At 44.9% G+C, this 27140-nt stretch overlaps 1 pseudogene; it reads right to left on the reverse strand.

Annotated features, from left to right (window-relative positions):
- LOC100626929 overlaps window positions 1-27140 on the reverse strand; it is a 66516-nt pseudogene that overhangs the window by 19060 nt on the left and 20316 nt on the right.

Raw genomic sequence — 27140 nt, forward strand, 5'->3', positions numbered from 1 at the left:
GGTTACATGTCTGGCATTGCCACGAGCTGTGGTATATAGGTCGCAGATGTAGCCTGGATCCTGCATTGCTGTGGCTGTAGTGTAGGTTGGCAGCTGCAGCTCCAATTTGACCCCTAGCCCAGGAACTTTCATATGACGTATGTTTGGCCTTATAGAAAGAAAAAATAAAGAATCACAAGACCAACTCAGAGCACACGCTGTGGCAACAGGGTGGCACTGGTCCTCAGTGCCCAGCAAGGAAGAATGTGAGAAAGGCCTCTGAACAGACTCTTGCACCCAGGAACAGTCCTTGGGCCTCCTGGGCACCAGCTCTGCGACTCAGCTCTTTCCCCAGCAGTGATGACAGGCTGAATCACCATCCGCTTTAGCAAGTGCCTCTTATTGCTTTGGAAACACAGGCTCATACCCAAAGCAATAAGGAAATGTCCAGAGAAATGGGTGCGCCGCCCCCCGCCCCACCTGCTAAAAAAATCTGGAGGCCCTGTTCTTTTATCATCTGGTGTATTTGTTTTATGAGATTACAAAGTTGAATCATATTTTATAAATGCAACTCCATTAACCAGACCCAGAGGGGCCTGGATGGGGTCACCTCCACCCCAGCGAGGTGGCCCCAGCGAGGCTCCAATGGGCCAAGGTCTGGGCCTTTAGTCTGGGGAGCATTCCCTCAGACCCCCTGGAGGCCTCTCCACTCAGCAGGACTCTCCCGGACACACAGGACTGTCCCTGCCCCTGCTAGTGCCAGGCCCACCCCCAGCAGGAGGCATTTTACACACAGGTCAGGTCACTGCTAAACACCCCTGACATCCAGGTACATTAGTGCTACTCCTTCCGTGAGGGCATAAATAACAGGTTTAGGGAGGCTTGGAATCCTTGGTGTGGCATCCTCTCCAAGAGATGGCACACAGCTGTTTTGTTTTCCTATCTGGATAGAAATGTCTGACTTTATATATTCTGTGGTCTGAGAACAAATAGAACTATGAGAGGCTCATGATTTAAGCACCAGGTTGCAAACACTTTGACCAGTTTTATTCTCTACCTGTGTGAAGCTCCTTTTATTTTCCTCCTGGCAAGTGGGGGCTGGCCCGCAGGGCTCCTACTTCTAGATCCCACATCTCTATTCTCTGGTACTTGCCAGGGAGGAAAAGATTCAGCTTTTTTTTTTTTTTTTTTTTTTTTTTGGTCTTTTTATGACTGCAGGTGTGGCATATGGAAGTTCCCAGGCTAGGGGTCTAATCAGAGCTACAGCCAACAGCCTACACCACAGCCACAACAATGCTAGATCCAAGCCATGTCTGAGACCTACAATGCAGCTCATGGCAATGCCAGATCCTTAATCCACTGAGCAAGGCCAAGGATCAAACCTGCATCCTCATGGGTACTAGTGGGTTCATTACTGCCAAGCCAGAACGGGAACTCCAGGAATCAGCTTTTGAAGACAGACTGGCTGCCAATTCCAATCTGCCTTTTACCCATTCGGCTGGTTACTTCATCTCACTAGCCTCTTTTTTTTTTTTTCCCTTTGGAAAATGGAGTAAATATGAATTATTAATGTTGGAATGAAAGAAATTAATAATGGAGTTAACTGCTAAATAATAAGAGCCCTATCCAGTAAAAATATAATGTAAGCATGTGTGCAATGTTTAATTTTTTAGTTAAGCAGATGAAATGAATTTTAACAATAAATTTTAGATAACCCAATGTACTAAAAAATCTTATTTCACCATGCAGACTACATGAAAATACTAGTGAGATAATTTACATTCCTTTTTTGTTTGTTTTTACTAAATATTTAAAATCTGGCATGGATTTTAATGTATCTCAACTTGGACTAGCTTCATCACCCATGTTTAGTAGTCACACGTGGCTAGTGGTACCGTTCTTTGGACGATGGAGGCTTATCCCATAGGATTGTTGGGGGAATTAAATAAGAAAGTGTATATTTTAGTACTAGTAGTTGGGTTACCTGTGTTAATAGTAATAATTTACTCCTACTAATGCTAACAATTAACATTTACTCGACACCTGTTATGGAATAGGCATGGTAATAAGAATTTTATATAACTTAGTCCTCACAACAACCCTAAGTGCAGGTACTGCTGTTATCTTTATTTTATGCACAGGGAAAACTGAGGCTCAGGGTAGTTAAGTTCACCTGGACAGCACATGGCCAAGCCAGGGTTCCAATTCCCAAGACAATGGCAACGCCAAACTGTCCTTCATCTTCTTAATCTATCAAGACTTCCCTCACTTAGAAACAAAGGGCCATCCATAACTCAAGAAGACTATTAGGCTCTCCAAAGCTCCTTCCGAAGCTGGTCCCACTGGTTGAACTCCCTGGGGACAGGACAATAAGACTCATCCCTTATTCTTCCATGCTCAGAATGGGATTTGACCAAAATCAGGTGTGCAATTAATATACACTTACTATCTTTTTTCTTTCTTTTTGCTTTTTTTTTTTTTTTGGCTTTTTAGGGCCGAACTCACAACATATGGAAGCTCCCTGGCCAGGGGTCTAATCAGAGCTGTAGCTGCAGGCCTACACCACAGCTACAGCAACATGGGATCTGAGCTGCATCTGCAACCTACACCACAGCTCACAGCAACGTCAGATCCTTAATCCACTGAGAAAGGCCAGGGATTGAACCTGCATCCTCATGGATACTAGTTGGATTGTTTCCACTGTGCCACAATGGGAGCTCCTATACTTGCTATCTTGAAAAGTCTGTGGCATCTCAATCTGTTTAATACCTAGTAGAAGAGGTTCTGATCAATAGACACTGGAAGAGAGATTGTTTTTACAACTGGTATATGATGGCCAGAAGTGCAATCTGACACCTGAGTTGGCCCAGTACCTGGGCTCCTGTCAAAGTCACCCACGCCAAAGCTCCAAAAGGCTGTAGTGATTTTTCTTTACTCTTACTCCCCTTTCAAGGAATATTGGCAGAGTAATTGGACTCAGAGACCAACATGCATTGACCTGGTTCATTATGACTTCCTTACAGGATCCACAATGTGTCTACTCTATTTCAGGAGAGGGCAGTCCTTCCAGAGAGAGGTGTCAAGCTGTCCTCTGTTCTCCTGGTGTGGAGTAGAGGATAGACCCAGTGACCTGGAATAGCTGATGGCCACCAGGGAGACTTTCCCCTTCAAAGTTTCATTCATACCCACCACAGCATTTTTCCAGAGAAAGCTCTGAGTTAATTCTTCTTGAGAGCCAAATGTCCCCCACTGAAAAGGTTAAATCTACTAGTCATCTGCATCATGATGAGAACTTATTAGCTTTCTCTTTATATCCAAGATAAGTGATGCTAATTGTCTTGACTAGGGTGGGAGACAGATCCCTGGAGACCAGAGAACGTCCCAGGGCTTGGTGGGAAGTGAGGATGGGTGAAGGGAAAGAGAGAAAGCCCAGAGCAGCAGAGGATACCACGTCAGATTCTCCTATTTTATAACATTCCACCACCACTTAAATAATTTCATATGTACATTTTAGCTTTTTTTTTTTTTTTTTAAGTATTTATTTTTTTTTTTTTTTTTTTTGTCTTTTTTTTGTTGTATTTCTTGTTTTGGCCACTCCCGCATATGAGGTTCCAGCTAGGGTTGAATCGAGCTGTAGCCACCCCTACCCAGCCACAGCACGCGGATCCGACCGCTCGCACCTACACCACAGCTCACGCACGCCGATCGTTAACCACTGAGCAAGGCAGGACCGAACCCGCAACCTCATGTTCTAGTCGATTCGTTAACCACTGCGCACGACGGAATCCATTTTAGCTTTTAAGTTTTTCTCTCTAGCTCTTTTTTTTTTTCTGTCTTTTTCAGGGCCGCACCCGCAGCATATGGAGGTTCCCTGGCTAGGGGTCGAATTGGAGCTATAACGTTGGCCTATGCCATAGCCACAGCAATATGGGATCCGAGCTGCATCTATGACCTACACCACAGCTCATGGCAACGCCAAATCCTTAACCCACTGAGCAAGTCAGGGATAGAACCCACATCCTCATGGATACTAGTGGAGTTCATTAACCACTGAGCCACAATGGGAACTCCTCTCTAGCTCAATTTTAAGCTATTCAAAGATGAAAACAAGTCCTTGTCTTCCTATAAAAGTACCCAAAGTAGAACCAACCCTTAAGAGACACTTAGTAAACTTTCACTGAAATAATCAGAGTGGTGGCCTAAGGTTGTCCATGGAGACCAATCATGGAGAGGTTTCTGCTTGTCACCTCGCTTGGTAACCATACACTGGCTTCCCATTAAGGCTGGGAAGTCAAAGTTTAACAAAGCCATTAAGACTCAGATCCTTTGGCACAAAGAGCCATCAGATCCTTGAGGAAGAAAAGCCCTTCAATGTCATTCAGGCCAACCTTACTCATTAAACCTACACGGAGGCTGAGGTTCAGACAGGGGAAGCAACTTGCCATGGCCACTCAATGAGTCATTAGCCCTACAACCCAGGAGAGCAGAGTTTATATTCCACTCATGTATTTCAGGCAGGGTCTTACCCATAGGAGTCTGTCGGTTGATGGATGTTGATCGGTGGATGGACTGTTGATTGACATTTGACCACTAGATTGTCCTGCTGCCATGGGTCAGGGTGAGTGTTTTCCTCATCAGGACTCATTCCCAGGTCATTGGCTTGGTCCCCTCTAATGGCAAAAGCAGATTCAGTGAGCTTAGAAAGAGTAACTGGATTTAGCCCAGAGTGAGGAAGCACCCTCAGCATACTGGTCCATACTGATATGGCCCAGATGACTCATTTCCACCTGTGAAATAGGGATAATACTAGATCTACCTTACCTTTTGTGGTAGGAATAAAGAAATTCATTTACATAACGTGCTGGAAAGTATCTGAGTCAAAGGAAGCACTAAATATATTTTAGCTATTATCATCATCATCAACTACTACTCTTCTTCACATCCACCCCCACCCTCTTGGCCCAAAGTAAAAATTCATCTGCTTGTTTACCTTCTCGGATAAACATCCCAAGTCCAACTTTTAGGTCAACACCTTTGTGGTAATGATCCCCATTTTCTGGGGAAAGGAACTAGGGACTAGGGAGAAGAAAGGGTGTTAGGAATCTCCCTCTCCAACTCACTTTGTGGTCTATCAGTTAGATTTTCTTTGGGGTAAAAAGTTCTACCTGAAAATGCAAACACCCGTCCCTTTTCTGATTAGGCACACCTTCCACCTTTAAGGTAAAATACTTTACTCTCTTGTCATTTACTTTAGATGCAGGAAGGTGAAAAGAATGGAAATTCTGAGGAAAATGGTGGATTTTTAGAAGTGGAATTACTTTGTTTGAAGAGATTGGATGATGACTCAAATTTTTAGGAAAGAGTAGTAAATCCAAGACACGGAACGACTCAAGAACAAACAGTATTTGCTTTTTACAGAAGTTTATAAGATACTCACATTGACTATGTCATATGCAAACGAGAGCTTGAATATCCAGTCCATTTCATTGTCTGAGTTTCACAAAACATCCTGAAAGATACAGTTATTCAAAACATCACCAGTGAATCAACCGGAAGCACAATGAGTGTCTTAGGGTCAGTGGGTTTAAGTCTACTGCTTTGGATGGTGTTGAGCAGAACTGAGACAAACTGAGGCAGAGAACACTAAATCTCATAACCGGAAGTCTTCCTGGGAGAACCTATAACCTGACTCAATATTGAGAAAGCCACATGGTCTTGAGTTTTATAAACATTTCTTTGCTCCTGACATAAAGCTGATGGTCACCTACTATAGGGAGGGGGCCCAGGAACACAGTCCAGAAGTAGTTCCCACTGGGGCACAGTGGAAAGCAAGCTGACTAGAAACCATGAGGATGTGGGTTTGATCCCTGGCCTTGCTCAGTAGGTCAGGGATCCGGTATTGCCATGAGCTGTGGTGCAGGTCACAGACACGGCTCAGATCCCACATTGCTACAGCTGTGGCTGTAGCCAGCAGCTATAGCTCTGATTCAGCCCCTAGCCTGGGAAGTTCCATATGCCATGGGTGCACACCACCCCCCAAAAAAAGTAGCAGGGACACCTTAGGAGATAAAATCAAGCTTAGACAATGTTCAACCAGAACAAAGAAACCAGACACTTGGCAACTGCACTGCTTGTTTGATCCCTTGCAAGGGCCCAGCAAGACAATTCAGGTCTTAGACCAGAGAGGAACTGTTCTTGAATGAAAGGACAAAAGCGTTTTAAGCTTTTTTATCAGTGTCTGCTAATCAAGCCTCAGGTACAATTTACTATCTTGCTTACATTAAGACTTCCTTTTTTGCAATAGTGGGTGATAATGCAGAGGTTAAGTGATTCCATGCAAATACCAAAGAAGGGAATGATGTTTTCATGCCTTAAGTCATACATCTGAAAATAATAATGATAATAACAGCTTATGATTATAGTGCATCTTCTGCCTTTAGGGACTATGCTATATGCTTTACACACTTTCAGCTATTTTTCACAAAGGCTCTGTGAGATAAGAACTACAACTGCTCCCGTTTTACAGGTGAGAAAACTGATGCTCAAAAGATAGAGTAAGTTAGTCAGATATATGATATCACTTATACGTGGAATCTAAAAAAGCATACAGGATGGAAAAATCAATATTGTAAAAATGGCCATACTAGCCAAAGCAATCTACAGATTCAATGCAATCCCTATCAAATTACCCATGACATTTTTCACAGAACTAGAACAAACAATCCAAAAATTTATATGGAACAACAAAAGACCCAGAATCACCAAAGCAATCCTGAGAAACAAAAACCAAGCAGGAGGCATAACTCTCCCAGACTTCAAGAAATACTGCAAAGCCACAGTCATCAAAACAGTGTGGTACTGCTATCAAAACAGACAGACAGACCAATGGAACAGAATAGAGAACCCAGAAATAAACCTGACACCTATGGTCAATTAATCTTTGACAAGGGAGGCAAGAACATAAAATGGGAAAAAGAAATCTATTCAGCAAGCACTGCTGGGAAACCTGGACAGCTGCATGCAAAGCAAGAAACTAGAACACACCCTCACACCATGCACAAAAATAAACTCCAAATGGCTGAAAGACTTAAATACACAACAGGACACCATCAAACTCCTAGAAGAAAACATAGGCAAAACACTCTCTGACATCAACATTATGAATATTTTCTCAGGTCAGTCTCCCAAAGCAATAGAAACTAGATCAAAAATAAACCCATGGGACCTAATCAAACTGAAAAGTTTTGCACAGCAAAGAAAACAAAAAAGACAACTTACAGAATGGGAGAAAATAGTTTCAAATGATGCAAACAAGGGTTAATCTCTAGAATGTATAAACAACTTATACAACCCAACAGCAAAAAAGCCAATCAATCAATGGAAAAATGGGCAAAAGACCTGAATAGACATTTCTCCAAGGAAGATGTACAGATGGCCAGCAAACACTTGGAAAAATGCTCAACATCAATGATTATTAGAGAAATGCAAATCAAAACTACCATGAGATACCACCTCACACCAGTCACAATGGCCATCATTAATAAATCCACAAATAACAAGTGCTGGAGGGGCTGTGGAGAAAAGGGAACCCTCCTGCACTGTTGGTGGGAATGTCAACTGGTACAGTCACTATGGAGAAAAGTTTGGAGATACCTTAGAAATCTATACATAGAACTTCCATATGACCCCGCAATCCCACTCTTGGTCATATATCCGGACAAAACTCTACTTAAAAGAGACACATACACCCGCATGTTCATTGCAGCACTATTCACAATAGCCAGGACATGGAAACAACCCAAATGTCCATCACAGATGATTGGATTAGGAGAGGTGGTATATATACACAATGGAATACTACTCAGCCATAAAAAAGAACAACATAATGCCATTTGCAGCAACATGGATGGAACTAGAGAATTTCATACTGAGTGAAATGAGCCAGAAAGACAAAGACAAATACCAAATGATATCACTTATAACTGGAATCTAAAATACAGCACAAATGAATATCTCCTCAGAAAAGAAAATCATGGACTTGGAGAAAAGACTTGTGGCTGCCTGATGGGAGGGGGAGGGAGTGAGAGAGATCCGGAGCTTGGGCTTATCAGACACAACTTAGAATAGATTTACAAGGAGATCCTGCTGAGTAGCATTGAGAACTATGTCTAGATACTCATGTTGCAACAGAACAAAGGGTGGGGGAAAAAAAAGTAATTGTAATGTATACATGTAAGGATAACTTGATCCCCTTGCTATACAGTGGGAAAAAAAAAAATCTTGAAAAAGAAAAAAAAAAAGAAAATCCTAACCAATACAGTTTTCCACTGGGCTCTTTTGTGAATTTAATTTCATTATTAATTAATAAAACTTTCTGCCAATAAATGCTAAAAATAATAATAATAAAAAAATAAAAAAGCATACAAATGAACGTATTTGCAGAACAGAAACAGACTCACGGACTTTGAAAAACGTACAGTTACCAAAGGGGACAGGTTGGGTTGGGGGAGGAGGGATGGACTGGGGTTTGGGACTGGCATATGCACACTGAGGTCTATGGAATGACTGGCCAACAGCGACCTGCTGTAGAGCACAGGGAACTCTACCCATATTCTATGATCATCTACATGGGAAAAGGATCTGAAAGCAAATGGATATGTGTGCATGTATAACTGAATCACTTTGTTGTACAGCAGAAGTCATCACCACCTTCTAAAAACTTTGTGAATACTTCAATAAATCTATAAAAAAAAAAGAGAAAGAGAAAGATATGTGTTCAAGATCATATAACTCATTAGTGGCAGATCTGGGAGGTACCTCCAGGCGGTCTGCCCCCAGCAAAGAAACCAGAGGAAGGATCCTCGAGAGTAATGGGATAACGAAAACCATAGGGCAAGAAGACCCCAGGAACATGATGCCCTCCAAGGACCAGGTTCAAAAGAGGTGAGTCACAGACACAAAGAATGAAGAGGTAGAATTAAGGTCAGGAAGAATTTAAGGCAAAGAACTGGCTAGCAGAGTTCCCAAGAGTCAGGTCCCCGAGTCAAGCATAAGGGTCTGAGGTCTAAAGTCTGGCATATTGGGGATGGGGGTCAGGGCCAAGTTCAGAGAAGCAGCTTCGCATCAAAGCTCTTTGGGGTAAGGGTAGCCCCCCCTCACAAGTGGGAATGGGGAGCTGGCAGAGGTGAGGCAGATAGCAGCAATTTCTCCTCCCAGGGGCGGGGCCTCGCCAGACTGATTTCCTGCATGCAGCACAGGAGGCTTTCTGATCCAGCTTCTGCTTGATCATCAACATAGCAGATGGCAACATGGTTTCCCTAGAACCAGGACAAAGCAGAATGCGCTAACCCAGGATGATCCAGAAAAAGCTACACTCAGAAAGAGGTAGGAAGAAGGGCAGAAGAGTGGCAAGAAATCCACCCACAAAAGGGATCACTGAGCTCTCCCTGCCCAGATGAGTCCCAGGGTGGACCTGTGCTGTGTCCAGGAGTCAAGCCAGCTGCCTGCAGGCATCACAGCCCTTCAAGGTGGGTATGCTCAGCCCTTTTCCAGATGGGATCACTGAGTTAGGGAATTTGTACAGGGCCACACACATTTGTAGGTCATACAGCCTGAACCTGGACATCTGACTCATGACTGCACTTTTCTATTAACAATAATGTCCCATTAGCATTCAGAGGCATGAATGAATTGAGGTCATAAGTATACGCCTGGAGTCAGATTCCTCAGTTCAAAGCCTATTTCTACACTTAAAATCTTTGGCAAGGGCTTTAGCTTCTCCGAACCTCCATGTCTTCATCTGTGCAGTGGGAATTAAAAATAATAGCTATCTCACTGGAGTTTCCATGTGGCTCAGTGGGTTTAGGATCCAGCATTGTCACGGCAGTGGTTTGGATCACTGCTGTGGCATCGGTTCTATCCCTGGCCTGGAAACTTCTGCATACTGCAGGCATGGCAAAAAAAAAAAAAAACAAACCTATCTCATGGAGTTGTCATGAGGGTTAAAATATGTAACATTCTTAACTGACACATATCAAATTTCCAGTGAGGGGCCTATCTTCTCACTATTACCTGTTGAGTCTGCTTTTAGAGAGTCACTTTATCAAACACTACAAAAACATACAACAATCTGGAAAGATCTGGGTAGAAGAAGAGATAGACTCTGGACAGAAGAGGAGATATAAGCTTCTGCATGAGTTAAATGTCCACCCAAGATTGGCCACTTTTAGTATAGGATTCATTTCAAAGGACTCAGGACAGTGATGTGACTTCCAAAGAGGAAGGGATCCTTGTAAGATGAAAGAAAAGATTCCTGGAAGAGGTGAGGCTTAAGCTGAACCCTGAAGAACAAGAAGTTCTAGATGGGGTGGGTAGGGGGCAACAGGCATGGCATGGCCTGGGGGGGAAAACACACATTGGGTGACTATAGAACTCAGGCCAGGAAAAAAAAAAAAAGAGATTCTGCAAGTAGGTTAGGACCACGTGGTAGAGAGTCTTTGGTTCCTTGTTAAGAGTTTGGACACTGTCTCCACAGGCAATGGAGGTGGGTACCCAGTGACCATGTTTGATGGAGAAGAGGGGAGGTATTTTAGGAAGATTAACCAATAGTGATCAGCTATAGATTCTTGGCTTCCATCTCTACATGGCTAGTTGACTGTAAGATATAGTTTTGAATGGATGGAGGTGCTTAGGGGTTTATAGGTGATAATATCCAAGGAGATTTTTTGTAGTTTAAAAACTCACGTGAACATTTATAAAAATAAGTTTGGTTGCATAGGGAATGACTTAGCGCCAATCTTTGCTAAACGCAGTTTAGAACAAGGAACATGCCTTCCCTTGCTTGGAGATTTCTGCTCCTACTCTCTAGGACTGCGTATTCAAAGAATAAACATAGGTGTTCCCTAGTGGCTCAGCAGGTTAAGGATCCAGTATTGTCACTGCTGTGGCTCTGGTCATTGCTGTGGTGCAGGTTCGATCGCTGGCCTGGGGAACTTCCACATGCTACAGGCACGACAAATAAATAAATAAACATAGATTTTTCATTTCTGTATATAATTTTCCTTCTGGGGACTGGAACTTCCAAAGGAGTACCAGGCACAGGCAGCCGTGACGGTCTAGGGTGTGGAAGAGAAGGGGCAGGTGGGAATTTGGCTAGAGGCTTCAGTTGCTGCCACTATTAGTTCTGTAGAAGCATCAGTTTTTACGACTGTTTCATCAGTACAAAAGTACTGAGGATGAAGGCATGTCTGCTCTTGGACTGCACTGTCCAGTAAGGTGGGCCACTAGCCACATGGGGTTAACTAAATTCATATTCATAAAATTATGTAAAATTAAAAATTCAGTTCCTCCGTCACACCAATGTTTAACAGTCACATGATGGTAGTATCTACCGTACTGGACTGTGTACATGTGGAATATTTCCATCTTTTTTTTTTTCTTTTTCTTTTTAGGGATGCACCTGCGGCACATGGAAGTTCCTGGGCTAATGGTTGAATTGGCAGGCTGCAGCTGCCAGGCTATACCACAGCCACAGCAATGCCAGATCTGAGCCACATCTGCGACCTACACCACAGCTCATGGCCATGCCAGATCTTTAACCCACTGAGCGAGGCCACAGGTCTAACCTGCATCCTCATGGATACTAGTCGGGTTCTTAACCTGCTGAATCACAGCAGGAACTCCTGGAATAGTTCCATCTTTATAGAAAGTTCTATTGGACAGAGCTGAGTCTAGTCTAGAAGCCAGGAATCACCTGGGAATTTGTTAGGGAAAATGCAGAATCTCAGGCTCCACCCCAGACCTACTGAGCCAGAATGTGTATTTTTACAAGAGCCCCAGGTGACTCATATGTACATTAAAGTTAGAGAAGCAGAGTTTGGAGTCACAGCTTTTTTCACAGCTTTTACTTAAAGAATATCCTACCATTCAGAGTACTGTGCCTGACCTAAAGCCCATACAGAGGATGGGACAGAAATGCCACAAAGACCTACATGCAGGCCCTCTGCCCTCAGAAGTACCTGTTAAAGCCCTGCTGGGGCATAAAAGAGCTCTTCTCCCTGCTGGCTCTTGGCAAAGAGCTGAGGTCCCCAGAAGTCGCCACACTAGACGAGTTACTGCTGTTCCCTCTCGATTCAGGGGTGCCTCTCTGGGGTGGCTGCAAAACAGAACATGATTCGGTGGCCCTCAGTAGCATGACCAAGTACAGAAGGGACGGTGCCTTTTATAGATGATGAAAATTAGCGCCAAGGTTAATTACAGTTACTAAATGAGAGTCAGGACTTGAACCCTGACCTCTCTGACCCGAAGGGTAAGTGCTTAACCACTGACTGCTATATGGACCACTTTTGTGTCTGTGCCACCATGGACAATGGCGTGGTTAAGATGCTGGTGTCAGACTGCCCAAATTAAGTTCTGACTCTGGTATTTCTGTGACCTAATATCAGAGTCATTTTCTCAATGAGCATCTAAGGATGTGACCTCTCTGTGTAACACCCCAGTACCACCTAGAGAGTGGTTTTTGTTTGTTGGTTGGTTCGTTGGTTTGTTTTTTGTCTTTTTGCCATTTCTAGGGCTGCTTCTGCGGCACAGGGAGGTTCCCAGGCTAGGGGTCGAATTGGAGCTGTAGCCACCGGCCTACGCCAGAGTCACAGCAATGTGGGATCCGAGCCGCATCTGCAACCTACACAACTCACGGCAATGCCGGATCATTAACCCACTGAGCAAGACCAGGGTCAAACCCACAACCTCATGGTTCCTAATCGGATTCATTAACCACTGAGCCACGACGGGAACTCCTAGAGAGTGTTTTAAACAAAGGAATCTTGGTTTTCAAAGAGAGTCTTACCTGGAACCCTAATGTAGGAACCAGCAGATCAAAGCAGAGCCCTCACCTCTACCTCAATCTATCTTCCATCCAAGACCAGAAAAGTGAGCCCCAGAACACCCAGGGACACTTGAAAAATGACTTAGAAATGAACCCCAATCTCCTGGTCTTAGCATGTTGAAAACTCCTTGACTTTCTAGCTGCCAAGTCAGCTTTTTTTTTCTTTTTTTGAAAGTCATAATTCACTTATTCAATGAATATATATGCAGAATATATAGTAAAGGAAACTAATACTACAAAGTACAATTTTGAAAATAAAGCCAATAACAGGAACAAAATATACATAACGAGAGGAATGTTCGAGGATTTGACCCATAAAGCTTTCCTTATCTTTATAATTAACCTAAATGTCTTTAGAACAAATCTGAATACCTCGGTCTAACTTGAGTACTTTTCTAACAAGCAACAACTTTCTAGAGCGATTTTATTTTGCTTTGAGGTATTGAAGATTTGTGCATTTGTTCAGGTACCTAGATTCTGATTCAAGAGTTGATATCTTTTTTTTTTTAATTTTTAAATTTTTTGTCTTTTTACGTTTTCTAGGGTCGCACCCGTGGTATATATGGAGGTCCCCAGGCTAGGGGTCTAATTGGAGCTGTAGCTGCCAGCCTTTGCCACAGTCGCAGCAACACCAGATCCGAGCCACCCCTGCGACTTACACAACAGCCCGCAGCAACACCAGAACCTTAACCCACTGAGCGAGGCCAGGGATCAAACCCGCAACCTCATGGTTCCTAGTTGGATTCGTTAACCACTAAGCCACAACGGGAACTCCAAGAATTGATATCTTGTTATTACTCTTTGAATATCTTGAGTAGCATGTACTCCCGAATAAGTACTATGTGAAAATCTAAAATTGCCGATTTGGGCATAAAACTTACTTCAGTTGTGGGTTTTTCATCACTTGAAATGAAAGTAAAAATTCACTCCCTCCCTCCACCTCCCCCCAGGAAAGCTCTTATTAAAGTACAGAAACTCAAGTCTATCTTTCTACTCTAAAGAAGATTTCTCACTAACCTTTCTGATAAGCCATTAAGTGCTCCAGAATAATCAATATACACTTGCAAAGGCTACACTGTTTAATATCCATGATAAAAAAAGGAGAAAGGAAAGGAAGAAAAGCCACTTCAAAATCTCAAGCTAGGATTCCCATCGTGGCTCAGTGTTTAACAAATCTGACTAGGGACCATGAGGTTGAGGGTTCGATCCCTGGCCTTGCTCAGTGGGTTAAGGATCCAGCGTTGCCTTGAGCTGTGGTGTAGGTTACAGACTCGGTTCGAATCCAGCATTGCTGTGGCTCTGGCTTAGGTCAGCAGCTACAGCTCCAATTAGACCCCTAGCCTGGGAACCTCCATATGCCGCAGGAGCGGCCCTAGAAAAGGCAAAAAAGACAAAAAAAAAAAAAAAAAAAAAAACTCAAGCTAAAGTTGGCATGAAAAACAGTCAAAGCTGGATTTTCTGGAATGACATAAATGTAAACATTCTATACTTTTTGAATCATGTCATCCTTATTAAGTGTGTGCCAAGCCTTGCAGCCCTGAGCAGGCCACATACCCTGCGTTCTCTCCTGATCACCACCAACCAACCCCCTCTCCCCAGATGTCACCTCCTCCCTGAAGTCTTCACGATGCTGCAGCATTTAATCCCTCACCTGCAAGGCTTCTGCTTCGCCCCCCAGAGCGCTCACCTCCCTCAGAAGACATCCATTTGTGGTGTATCCCAGGCCTTTCACTCTGCTTGGCCTGCTGTAGATGGGCAACACGTGTGCGATGAATAAATAAATTGTATTATCTTGGGTATCAGTAGATTAAAGGAGTTAGTGCGGTTTTGAAAATAAGTAAATGGGAGTTTCCCTGTGGCCCAGTGGGTTAAGGACCAGATGTGGTCTCTGTGAGCATGCTGGTTCAATCCCTGGCCTCGCTCATTGGGTTAAGGCTTCAGTGTTGCCATAAGCTGCAGCATGTGTCACAGATGCATCTTGGATCCAGTGTTGCTGTGGCTGTGGTGGAGGCTGGCAGCTGCAGCTCCGATTCGACCCTCAGCCTAGGAACTTCCGTATGCTGGAGGTGCAGCTGTAAAAAAAAAAAAAAAAAAAATTAATAAAATAAAATAAGCAAATGGTCCCCAGGAGACAGCTTTAATATTTGAGCAGGATATAGGGGTTCTTCTACCCACTGGGGAAGACAGCTGAAGGGAACTTTGGAAACCATCTGATCATTTGTAAGTATTCAGAAGCTGAGGGCCAAAATGTTCCCAGCAAGGAAGGGGCAGTCCTAGAACCAGAACTCAGGGCCCAAGACTCTCCATCAAGCACATATTTTATAAAGGAATCAGCCTCCACTTGCACAAACTCCCAGGCAAGGACCCTTCTGGGAATCACCCACAGTGAGCAGGAGAGCAGGTGTCTGGGCCAGCAGTGGCCTCCCCTTGCTCAGGGGCAGAATGGTGATGTCATCGTAATTGATTTGCCACCAAATGTCTTTATTTTGCCTCTGCAGTTTTCCCCTCTTTATCCTTAAAATCAGACCTACAAGGAGAGCGACGGTGAGAATCACAGCAGTCGCACCTGGCGGGCTGAGACAGTCATTACTTGGCCCTACCTGAGAGTGGAAGTGAGCATATCGGGGCCCTGCCCGACCCCTGCCAAATGGATGGCTCACAGGCTGCCCAGGCACGGGTCCAAGTTAGGGCACACAGAGTCCACTCAAACCTGTCTCTTCCAGGACTCCTTTTCTGACCTCCCCTCTGGTTCCCACAGCAGCTACACTCATCTTCGCGTTATACAGAAACTTCCAGGAGTTCCTGTCGTGGCACAGTAGTTAACGAATCCAACTAGGAACCACGAGGTTGCAGGTTCTATCCCTGGCCTTGCTCAGTGGGTTAGGGATCCGGCGTTGCCGTGAGCTGTGGTGTAGGATGCAAATGCGGCTCGGATCACGTGTTGCTGTGGCTCTGGAGTAGGCTGGCGGCTACAGCTCCAATTCGACCCCTAGCCTGGGAACCTCCATATGTTGCAGAAGCAGCCCTAGAAAAACACACACAAAAGAAAAAAGAAACTTCCACCATAGAGAAAGAAAAAAGGGGGGGTGACTTCTAATATCATCACCACCTTTCATTCAACATTTATTGTGTGTTCTCCCTACACTTGTTCTCAGCTACGATCCACCTGGTTCCAGGCCTGGGCTCCTAACCACCAGGCCACACTCCCTGGTCCAGACTCTACCTCCTTAGAAATGAAGTTCCTGTGACTCAAATCTCAGGAGCCAGTTTTCCCTAGAGCAGTGGTCCTCAACAGAGGAGGTGGGCACTCTTGCCTCCCCAGGGGATAGTTGGCAACGTCTAGAGACATTTGGGGTTGTTACAGCTAGAAGTGCTGCTGCCATCTAGTGGGTGGAGGCCAGGAGTGGTGCTAAGAGTGATCCTGCAATGCACAGGACAGCCCCTTGCACACCAACTAAGATTACCCCGCCCTCAACATCAGTGGTGCTGCTGCTGCTGCTGAGAAGCCCTGTCATAAACAATCCTTTCCTGCTACCTTCTCCAGGTAGCCACACTGACCTGTGAGAGCTGGCTCAGTTTCACAGAGCTCATTGGAAAATCCACAGCCAGGTCTGTCTTCAGGAAGAGAGCCATGGGGCCAAGTAACAGTGGAGAAATTCCTCATGGGTCTTTAAAAAAAAAAAAAAAGGAGTTCCCCATTGTGGTCAGCAGGTTAAGAACCTGATATGGTGTCCATGAGGATGCAGGGTTGATCCTGGCCTCGCTCAGTGGGTTAAGGCATTGCCAGAAGCTGCAACTTGAGTCACAGATGTGGCTCAGATCCCAAGTTGCTATGGCCATGGCGTAGGCCTGCAGCTCCGATTCAACCTTTGACCTGGAAAATTCCATATGCTGCAGGTACAGACGGAAAAGGAAAAGGAAAGAAAGAAGATTATTAAAGGTCAATGGCCACTTGATTTACTATACTTTTCTCTCTCTCAGGGATAGCAGGGACAAGTGAAACACACAGGTCCTGTGAAAGAAGCAGGGTTTGGTCTCTTAACTCAAACATCTGCTGGCCTGTCCAGTTGTCCTATCTCACCTACACTTTCAAATCCAGCCTTCAGGTAGCATAATTCATGGAAGAGCAGTAGGGTTTTTCCTAAGGAGAATAGCTGATTCAATCATTTGATATAAAAAATGTCACTTCTGATTTAAAAGATGATGTGTCAGTTCTCCAGTGGTGCTGAGATTTTCTCCCATGTCTGACAGAGATAAATCTTCTAGAGCACCTAGACATTTCACAGGCCAAAACATCCCCCCTGCATGGAGAATGCCTGCCTGTACAATATTGAGAACCTGGCCAGCCATGGTTGTTTTATTTCTTGGGCAATCCATTTGGGGACATTAAAATTCCATAAGAGTAGAAGAGAGAAAAGTGTCAAATTAAATCTGGGTTGTGGGTTGTAGCAGTGGGTAGGGGGTGCAGGGGTGGGGGGGGATTGAATTAAGTTTTAGATTCCCTTATAGCTGCTCAAAGATTTATAGGTGAGAGAACAGAAATGGAGATTTTCCCAGTACTGGTTTTCTGGGTACTGAGAGCTCAGGGCAGCACCCAGGTCCTGGGGTCCCCACGGCTCTCTGTTTTGGAGTCAGGCTGTCTGGAGGAGTCAGTTTTACTGACTGTGAACCTGACCCTGTAGGGGTGCTGTGCTCCATCACCTCCCTGCACCAGGGCCATTCTGTGAGATCCTGGGGCTGTAGGATCTGCCCAGTTGGAGCATCAGAGGGGGCCCAGGCCCACCTGGAAGGGCAGGTAGGGGTACTGTGTTCTAACTGGCATCTGAAGGGGCCAAGCCACCCCCACAATCAAGGCCAAGATCACCTTGAAGGCCCAAAGTCACTCTTCAAGAGTTCAGAGAGCACCAGACAACTGGTGGTGGCTTCTAGGAGCTGGATTCTCAACTGGAGTCCCAGCAGGGCCCAGACCTCCCTCTCCACCCAGGCCTCTTTGTGTAGCAAGGCCCTGCCATACATGTTGAATTCCTGATGGCTGTCATATTAAGGAAAATGAAGAATGCATTGCCTTTCTATCCTGAGTTTACTCACCTGTGTGGTGTGTGTGTCTGTATATATATGTATATATGTATATGTATGTATATATATATATATATATGATTTTTTTTCTTGCTTATTAGGGCCACACCCACAGCATATGTAGGTTCCCAGGCTAGGGGTCTGATTGGAGCTACAGCTGCCAGCCTATGCCATAGCCATAGCAACACAGGATCCAAGCTATGTCTGTGACCTACACCACAGCTCACAGAAATGCCGGATCCTTAACCCACTGATCAAGGCCAGGGATCACATCTGCAACCTCATGGTTCCTAGTCAGATTCGTTTCCACTGTGCCACGACTGGAACTCCTCACCTGTGTAGCATATTAAGGATGGTAATAACACTACCTCCTGGGCAGCGTGAAGACGAAATGCACTGGTGTCCAGAAGCTCTGGACACCCAGCTTGGTATATGGTAAGCCCTCAGTAAATGCTGGTTATTACTAGTAGAAGTGGCTGGGGGTATTATCTCTGTCTTACCAAATAGAAAGCTGGAGAACAGCAAGATGGCAGACGTTGGCCAGCTCTTGGAATGATTTTTTTTTTTTTCTTTTTAGAGCCATACCTGCAGCATATGGAAGTTCCCAGTCTAGGGGGTGAATTGGAGCTGTAGCCACTAGCCTACACCACAGCCACAGCCAACACCAGATCTGAGCCACGTCTGCAATTTACACCGCAGTCTTGGCAATGCCGGATCCTTAACCCACTAAGCGAGGCTTGGTGGATGCTAGTTGGTTCTTAAGATGCTGAGCCACAATAGGTACTCCCCAAGGGTGATTTTAAAACAGTTAACTGGAGTCCCCATTGTGGCTCAGTGCTAGCGAACCTGACTAGGATCCATGAGGATGAGGGTTCAATCCTTGGCCTCACTCAGTGGGTCAGGGATCTGGCATTGCCCTGAGCTAGGGTGTAGGTTGTATCCCAGGAGGCAGGTCTTACCCTCTTGAGTTTTATTCTTGATGGATTCCCTTTAAAAGGAGCTGTGGGATAGATGATCTGGAGGGAAAGGTGCCCCAGAGCCCCCCGCCTCTGCCAGACTGGGCAGCCTTCCAGACAGCAGGAAGAACAGACTGTGGCAGCTGGGAGGCTTAACCTCAACCACACCTTCCAGAAGACTGGAATCTCCATGAGAAAGAGGAGCTCTGAAACCACACACACAACATCTCCAAGCCCCACAGACTGAAGCAGCTGGCCTAAGCTCAGAAAGCCCATCACAGTCAAGCCACTCACCCTACAATGCCGTCCAATTGGAGCCTTTCAAAGGGGTGACCAACTGCCGCCCATCCTGGAAATCCCTTCCAGCTGTTATTATCTCCCTCACAGCCTGAGCATACAGCAGGGCCACCTCGTGAAGGTAGGCAGAGTAAGGGCTCATCTTGGCTAAAGGAAGCAAATGCAGGTGAACAGGCGTGGCCTCTTCCGTCACAGTCCACGCTCAGTTGGAAGGACTCTTTCTCCATCCTCTCCACAGTGTGGCATAGCACACAATCTCCATCCTTCCCCATGGAGGGAGCCTGGCTATTAAATCTAGGTATCACAGCCTACACTTTCCCCCTTTAGGCCTCTTTTTCCCAGCTAGATCCTTGGGGTTGGGAACAGCTCTTTAGGCCACAGGCAGGAGGGAGTGTGGTTTAAATGAAAGAGGATAGAATCTGAAGCCAGGCTGGCCTGACGCTTACTCACTGTGAGGCTGAATCTCCCTGAATCTCAGCTCATTCATTTATAAAACAGGGATAAAACTACTGTCATGGTGAATATAAGGATAGGTAAATGAGGCAGAATAGGTATAACACCTACGGCGCTGCCTGGCACATGCTTCACTTAATTAGCAAAAAAAAAAAAAAAAAGGTGAGTGCCTAATAAGTGCTGGGACTGCTCTGCCCATAGAATCTGGCACAGAGCTGACATTTAGTAGGTGACTCCCTAGGTACTCATGGATTGATCATCTTTTCATTTATGTTGGGATCCACCGTCACCTGTCTTGTTCCTAATGGAATCCCTATCCTTGGGGGCCTGTCCTCAACTTCAGGCTCAGCTTGTCCCCACACCGGAAGTAGCATCAGCTCTGATCAACGATCTGTCTATAAAAAATTCTCTGTGAGAATCAGACCCTTTGCCCACAATCCTACACATATGGGAACTACCGCTGGCTGATGAGTTCTCTCCTGGCTGCCTTCTCTCTGCTCCAGACCATCTGCTTGCTTTGACCTGCCTAGGTGTCCCCTCTCTGACCATTCCATCCTGGTTCTTGGCCCTGGGATCCCATTGCAAAAGGACATTGTCATGGTCTGAGTGTCCACCGGTATCTGTTCTGCTATTTCCATGTACCATGTTATTCAAATATTCGAAACCACAGCCTGGAAGGCAGGTGTCATTATCACTCTTGTTTGGGGGTGTAGGGAGAAGAGAAGAGACGGAGGTGTAGGGAGGCTCAACAATTCACTCAATGTCCCACAGTTAGCAAATAGCAGAACTAGAATGGAAGCCCAGGTCTCTGACTCCAAAGGCCACCTGACCTCTCATCTAGTGACTTCTGTCCTCCTCATAGACCTGAGGTTCAAGATTTCACAAGACCTCATCAGGCCACTGTTTATTTTGACTGTGAAAAATGAAGAAGTGTGCATGCGTGTGTGTGTGCGTGTGTGTTAGGAGCGTTGGGAGTGAAGGAAGAAGAAAGGCAGAAAGAGAGAGAGTGTAAAGGCCAGACACATGTATCCTCAGGAAGGGGGGAGGGACCCCTTCAACAGGAACCCAATCAGACCTGCTCCTCCAAGGAGATGGGGCTGTGGAAGGGTGGCCCACGCAGCCTTCGGTAGACCTGCTCTTGGAAGCCTTCATCTCCAGGGTCTTCTCCAGAGGACCTGGGGGCTATGACAAGGACTGACGCATAGATTGCGGGCAACTGCATCTCCCTTCTGATTTGTCAATACCTCCTTCCAAAACCTGTCCTGAAAAAGAATGAAATAAATGTAGCTGTTCTGTGAGCCGTCAGTGTCAAGGATGGATTTCTATACGCTAATCCTCAAAAACACAATAGCTCTGGAAGACCTGCCATGCAAAGTCTGCGTTGTCCAGTCAGCATCACAGCAGTGAGAAAGAAGTACAAAAATCAATTGACCAATTAAAAAAAACTCATCTGGGGCATCAAGCAGTTAAGATGCAGAAGTCTTACCTTTTAACAATGGGTGGCAAAAACTTGAAAAACTTAGGCTTGTCGACTCTCAATCTTTTGCTTGTGGTTTAAGCAGTTTGTTATTATCATGATTATGTATATCATTACTATTACGAAAGTAATACTCATTCATTGTGTGTATATATGTGAAAGATGGTAAGATCTTCCTCAATTTCCCTACCACTTCCTCTTGTCCCCTCTGTGAGGTATCCAAATGTTCTAGACATGTACAGAGGTGTGTGTGAGCATATGTGTGTTTTATATAAATAGCATCATGCCATAAGGCTGATCTGCAACTTGATTTTTTTTGACTTTAGACTATATTGGGAACAATTTTAGAGTATGGATTTATGCTATTCTTTTTTTTTTTTTTTTTTTTTTGTCTTTCTAGGGCTGCACCTGCGGCATATGGAGGTTCCCAAGCAAGGGGTCCAGTTGGAGCCACTGGCCTATGTCACAGCCACAGCAACACCAGATCCAAGCCGTGTCTGCAACCTACACCACAGCTCATGGCAACACCAGATCCTTAACCCACTGAGCAAGGCCAGGGATGGAACCTGCATCCTCAAGGAGGCTAGTCAGATTTGTTTCTGCTGAGCCACGACAAGAACTTGCTATTCTTTTTTAAAGCAGCATGAATTCAATTGCCTGGATGTTGTGTGATCTGTTTTCAGTCCTATATTCTTTCTGCACTTCTGGCCAATTGATTCTTGATCTGCAAGGCTTGGGGAGAAAGTGACAAAGGGGGTTGGGAGAGCTTCCCTGCCAATTGTCTCCCCTTCTCATCAGTCTAAAGGCAGAGGTGAGAGGATGAGTGAAGAAGAAGGGGTGGACAGCAATGGAAAGGGAAGGTAGGAGAACGTTCTGGAAAGCTTGACATATAATTAGAATTCTAATTGGTTGCCCAACAAACTTCGAGACACTTTTGGCAATCTGAAATATTTCATGATAAAAAGATAAAAGAGCTTTATTATGCATCTTCCTCTACTCCCTCCTTCCCCATTTCAGCTTCTTATGATCATATAAAACAAGCTCTTTTTTATTTGTCTTTTTTGGCTACCCTGGGGCATATGGAGTTCCCAGGCCAAGGATCAGATCCAAGCCACAGTTTGTGATCCACACAGCAGCTGGGGCAGCGCTGGCTCCTTTAACTCACTGTGCCCAGCCGGGGAATCAAACCTGCATCCTGGTGCTGCAGAGGCACTGCAGATCCTGTTGCGCCACAGCGGAAACTCCAAATATGAGCTCGTTTTAGAAAGATAAAACCTCTGGAAAAACTATGCACTGTGTCCATGGCTAAATGCAAGGGCCGTTTTTTGGGAAGCCTGCTGGTAGTGTGGTGGTTGAAGTCCAGACACTGAGGCAGCCCACTTGGTTTGACTACTAGGTCTCCCTCTACTAGTCATGTGGCCTTGGGCAGGTTAGGTCCGCTCTCAGGGCCCAGTTTCCTCATCTGTAACATTAGAAAAATAAAAGTACCTCCCCATAGAGTGTTGAGAGCCAAAAATGAGTTTTAGTTTATCCCTGGCATCTAGTACACACTCCACAAGGCAGAGATGCTGGGGCCAGGGCTCAGTTCCAGAGTCCAAAAGACCATGTTTAGAAGACCTGCTATGTTTTGTGGGAGTTCTGAATCTTGGGAAAGGTACTTTATCATCTAAGCTTCAATTTTTTCATCTGTAAGTTGGAATGCTAATAATCTGTACCTTACAAGAGGAAATAGCTAATGCGATGATGCATATAAATAATGCATGACTGTCTGCCTCACGGGCAGTTGGGAAAATCTAGTGCACTGATGCAGGTATAACTCGGTACACATAGGAGGTACATGGTACATATCAGCCATTCCTATTGTTACCAAAAGAACCAACCACCTAAGAACTGCCTCACTGGACCAGTGTGTTGGTCTCTCAAGGCTTTTGCTGGGGTTCAAACGCAGGTGGCCATGGATGAAAAGGAAAAAGAGCCACTGACTTTGAGAGCCTCTGGGGAGGTCTCAGCCACCCAGTAGGAATGACAGTTCTTCCTCTGCTGGTGTTTGCTGATGTAGACTACAGGGGGTCAGGCTCCAGAGCCAGTAGCCTGGTTCAAGGCCTGGCTCCTCATCCTGGTAACTGTACAAACAAACCCAAGTTCAGGCTCGGTCTCTTGACCTAATGATGAGGACCCAGGAGTGGCTGCCTCCTACGGTTGTAGCAAGTACTCAGTGAGCTAACACCTCTAGCACCCAGCAAGTGCTGTGTGTTTGTCACCTCTTACCGTAGGAGCCACTGAGGGGTCATTGGCACGCACCTCCGGATGCTGCAAAATGATGAAGACGAGTTCTCCTGTGTGCAATTGCAGCTTCTCTGCAGCCAGCAGGATAAGTTTTGCATCTTCTGAGCTGCAGATTAAGATGATAACCGTAAGAGAAGAAAACAGTCAGCCAATTGTGCGCATGTGCGCGCGCGCGCACGCACACACACACACACACACACACACACACACACACACACACGTTTGAAATGCCTGCAAATGAGACATGAGCTTTGTCTTTCTTTGAGCATGCTTTAGGAAACAGGGATGCCTAAGCTGCTCTCAGAGCGAGTCTTTCCTGCAGACTCTGGTTTCTTCAGAAACCAGAATTGACTCAGAAGAGTAGATCTGGCTTGTGACTCATTGTCAGATAGGAGGAGTTGACAGAGGACCTAGACGCAGGAGCCTTCACATGGCCTGAGTTGGGATGGGGGGTGGGGGATGAGAGGGGGTAGGAGTAGGCCATGGTATTTTTCTTCCATCCAAACACACTGGCATGCATGTCAAGCGCACAAAAGTGAAACAGTGATTTATTTTTTAAATGCGATGAAATATAATCTATTTATCTGAGCTCCAACTGGTGCCAGGCAATGCACTAAGCATCAAATATAACAGTGAGCAAAAAAGAAGGTCCTTGGGAGTTCCCTGGTGACCTAGTGGTTATGGACTCAGTATTGTCACTGCTATGGCTCAGATTACTGTGTGGCTACGATCCCTGGCCTGGGAAATTTCACATGCTGTGGGCACGACCAAAAAAAAAAAAAAAAAGGAGAGAATGTCCTAGCTCTCAGAGAGCTGATAGTTACACATAGTCTCCACAATATCTAGGTGGAGAGATTAAAGAGCTCATTCAAGATTCTAATTAATGGGGGGTCAGAGTGGGGGGGAGAATGCTGTGATACTAACGTGGGGAGGGGGGACAGCTCCACATCAATCCATCAGGAAAGAGCCCCTGGTAGGAGATAGAAGGGCTCTGGGCTGAGTCCAGAAGGATGAGAGGAAGCTACCCACAGAAAGAACATTGGGCGAGATGAGGTGGGATTGCAGGTGGCAGTCCAGGCCAAGGGATCAGCAAGTCCCTAAGTCCCAAAGCCAGAAGGAGCCGAGTTTATTTGGAGAAGCGAAAGGAATCAGTTACTAATTCATGCTAGAAAGTAGAACCTCATATGCCAGAAAGCAGAACCTCATAAGCTCCACAACAAAAATCTTCACTATCATAAGTCAACCAGGACTATGTCCAGCGCTTTACAGGCAGGACTTATTTAATCCTCACTGTTCTATGAGGTAGGTGAGGCTATTGTCTTCATTTTACAGACAAGGTATCTGAGAAACAGAGAGGTTAAGGTACTTGCTCAGGAGCACACAGCTAGACAGTATCAGAAGTTGGTTTCAACCTAGGACTGTCTGTCTCCAGAACCCATGCTCTGAACAATGACCCAAGCCCAGGACCCAGCTCACCAAGCAGGTGCTTCCAGAAATAACTCGCATTGCAACACTACAGCATCAAGGATTTTATTCTAGACAAAACAAACAAACAAAACCCAAAAACTTCTTTTGCTGGTGGTGATACTTTCATGTATAATTAATTTTATACCCTGTTTCATCTGCTTTTTATTTATACTCATAGAAAAATGAAAAATTCTTAGTTTTTTTGTTGTTGTTGTTTTGTTTTGTTTTGTTTTTAATGGCCGTATCCACAGCATATGGAAGTTCTGGGGCCAGAGACTGACACCAAGCTGCAGCTGCAAAAAATCAGATCCTTTAATCCACTGTGCTGCGCCAGGGATAGAACCCATGCCTCCCCTAGGAACCCAGGCTGCTACAGTTGGATTCTTAACCCACTGTGCCACAGTGGGAACCCAGAAAAATTCTAGTTTTTTTTAAACAATAACTTTCTATTTGCCTCCCTGAAAATAAACAACAATAAGATTCTTTCCTACTTACCCCTGGAAATCAATGACAGGCTCCTAAGATTCTCTTGAAGGAAAGCTGGGTCATTATTGGCACATTGGCAGCGATGGTAAAATAGGATTTGAGTTCATTCTCTACAATCCTCCACAACTCATCCACTCCATCCCAGGTGGACGTCCTAGAATGACCTCCAAACATCCCAATGTGTTCCCAGCCCAGGTACCAGAGGCTCTTCTGGAGCACATCAAGGATTCTCTGCTTGGGTGGCACAAGTTTCACATAGGTGTCATACAAGAAGTTGTTCTCCAGTTTTGCCGTTTGTCCAACAAAGTCAAACATGGGCTGTTCCACTTGGAAGCCAGCAAGCCAATAACCTCGAAAGTAACCAAAGGGATTTCTCTCCATACCTGAGTTCTGCCACACTCCAAGCCCATTGTAAAATACCTGCGTCAACTTTAGATTCAGTGGGTTACAGGTCATGCTGAACCACCACTTTTAGAATCTTGGTGATCATGTCTTGGATCCAACTTAAGGATGCAAATCCTCAGAGGACCAAGAAGAGCCACAGCAAGCATTTACTGAGTACTTACTTTGTGCCAGGCACTTGACTAAGAGCTTACCTATGTCATCTCAATTCTTACATTTCTATTATAGAAGTTAGGTGTTACCATTATTTCATGTCATAGATGAAAATATGGGGACAAGGAGGTGTAGATCCCAGCAAATAGTGGATCAGGCTTGGAATTCAGGTAATACGGTCCCAGAGACCACACTCATAGGCACGATTCAATTTTTAGTGTTCTTAATTTGTTCCTCTTTCATTTTTCTTTCATTTTCCACTAGGAGCCTGCTATTTACAGGGAACTTCAGAGACCTTGCTCTTAAAGGAGCTTATGATCAATTATTATAGGAGTTAAGACATGTAAAAATAGATTTAAAGTTAAATATACCCTTCGATATTTATAGACAATAGATTTAGAGGAGCTTAGAGAAGTGAGAAATTACTTGAGACTTAAGAATTAGGGATATGAACAATGAGGGTAGAGGGATAAAGAAGGGTCCTGTGGCATTTGAGCTTGACTTTGAAGAATGGGTAAGTGGGAGTTCCCGTCGTGGCTCAGTGGTTAACAAATACGACTAGGTTCGACCCCTGGCCTTCCTCAGTGGGTTAAGGATCTGGTGTTGCTGTGAGCTGTGGTGTAGGTTGCAGACGCGGCTTGGATCCCGCGTTGCTGTGGCTCTGGTGTAGGGCAGTGGCTACAGCTCCAATTCGACCCCTAGCCTAGGAACCTCCACATGCTGTGGGAGGAGCCCAAGAAATGGCAAAAAGACAAAAAAAAAAAAAAAAAAAAAAAAAGAAAAAAAAAAAAAAAAGGGTAAGTGTTGGACAGCTAGTGTCAAATAGGGGATGGGTCAAATGGGAAATCCTAGCAGAGACTAAAAATGAAAATCAAAAGTGAACTTTATAGCACCCACTATTGATAGTTCTGGAGTGTTTTTGCATAGGAGAACCACGCTGCTCCTATCTATTCAGCCTTTGCATCAAGAGCACAGATACCAAGGGTGTCAACAAAGCTAATCTCATTAGCTAAACAAATACAAATGGTTCATTTCTCTCATTTTCTTGCCCTAGCTTATGGCAGTCTATCATCCTCCATTTTCACTCTCTTTTTCTTTTTTAAAAACCATCGCTGAATAATTTATTATACATACCAAAGGGAAAGCTGCAACGATATTTTTCTATTTAAAGCCAAGCATTTTTCTTCTTAATGTTTCCAAGCCAAGCGGCTGACAACATTAGAGT

This window comes from Sus scrofa, chromosome 14, assembly GCF_000003025.6.
Source record: "Sus scrofa isolate TJ Tabasco breed Duroc chromosome 14, Sscrofa11.1, whole genome shotgun sequence".
NCBI lineage: Eukaryota > Metazoa > Chordata > Mammalia > Artiodactyla > Suidae > Sus > Sus scrofa.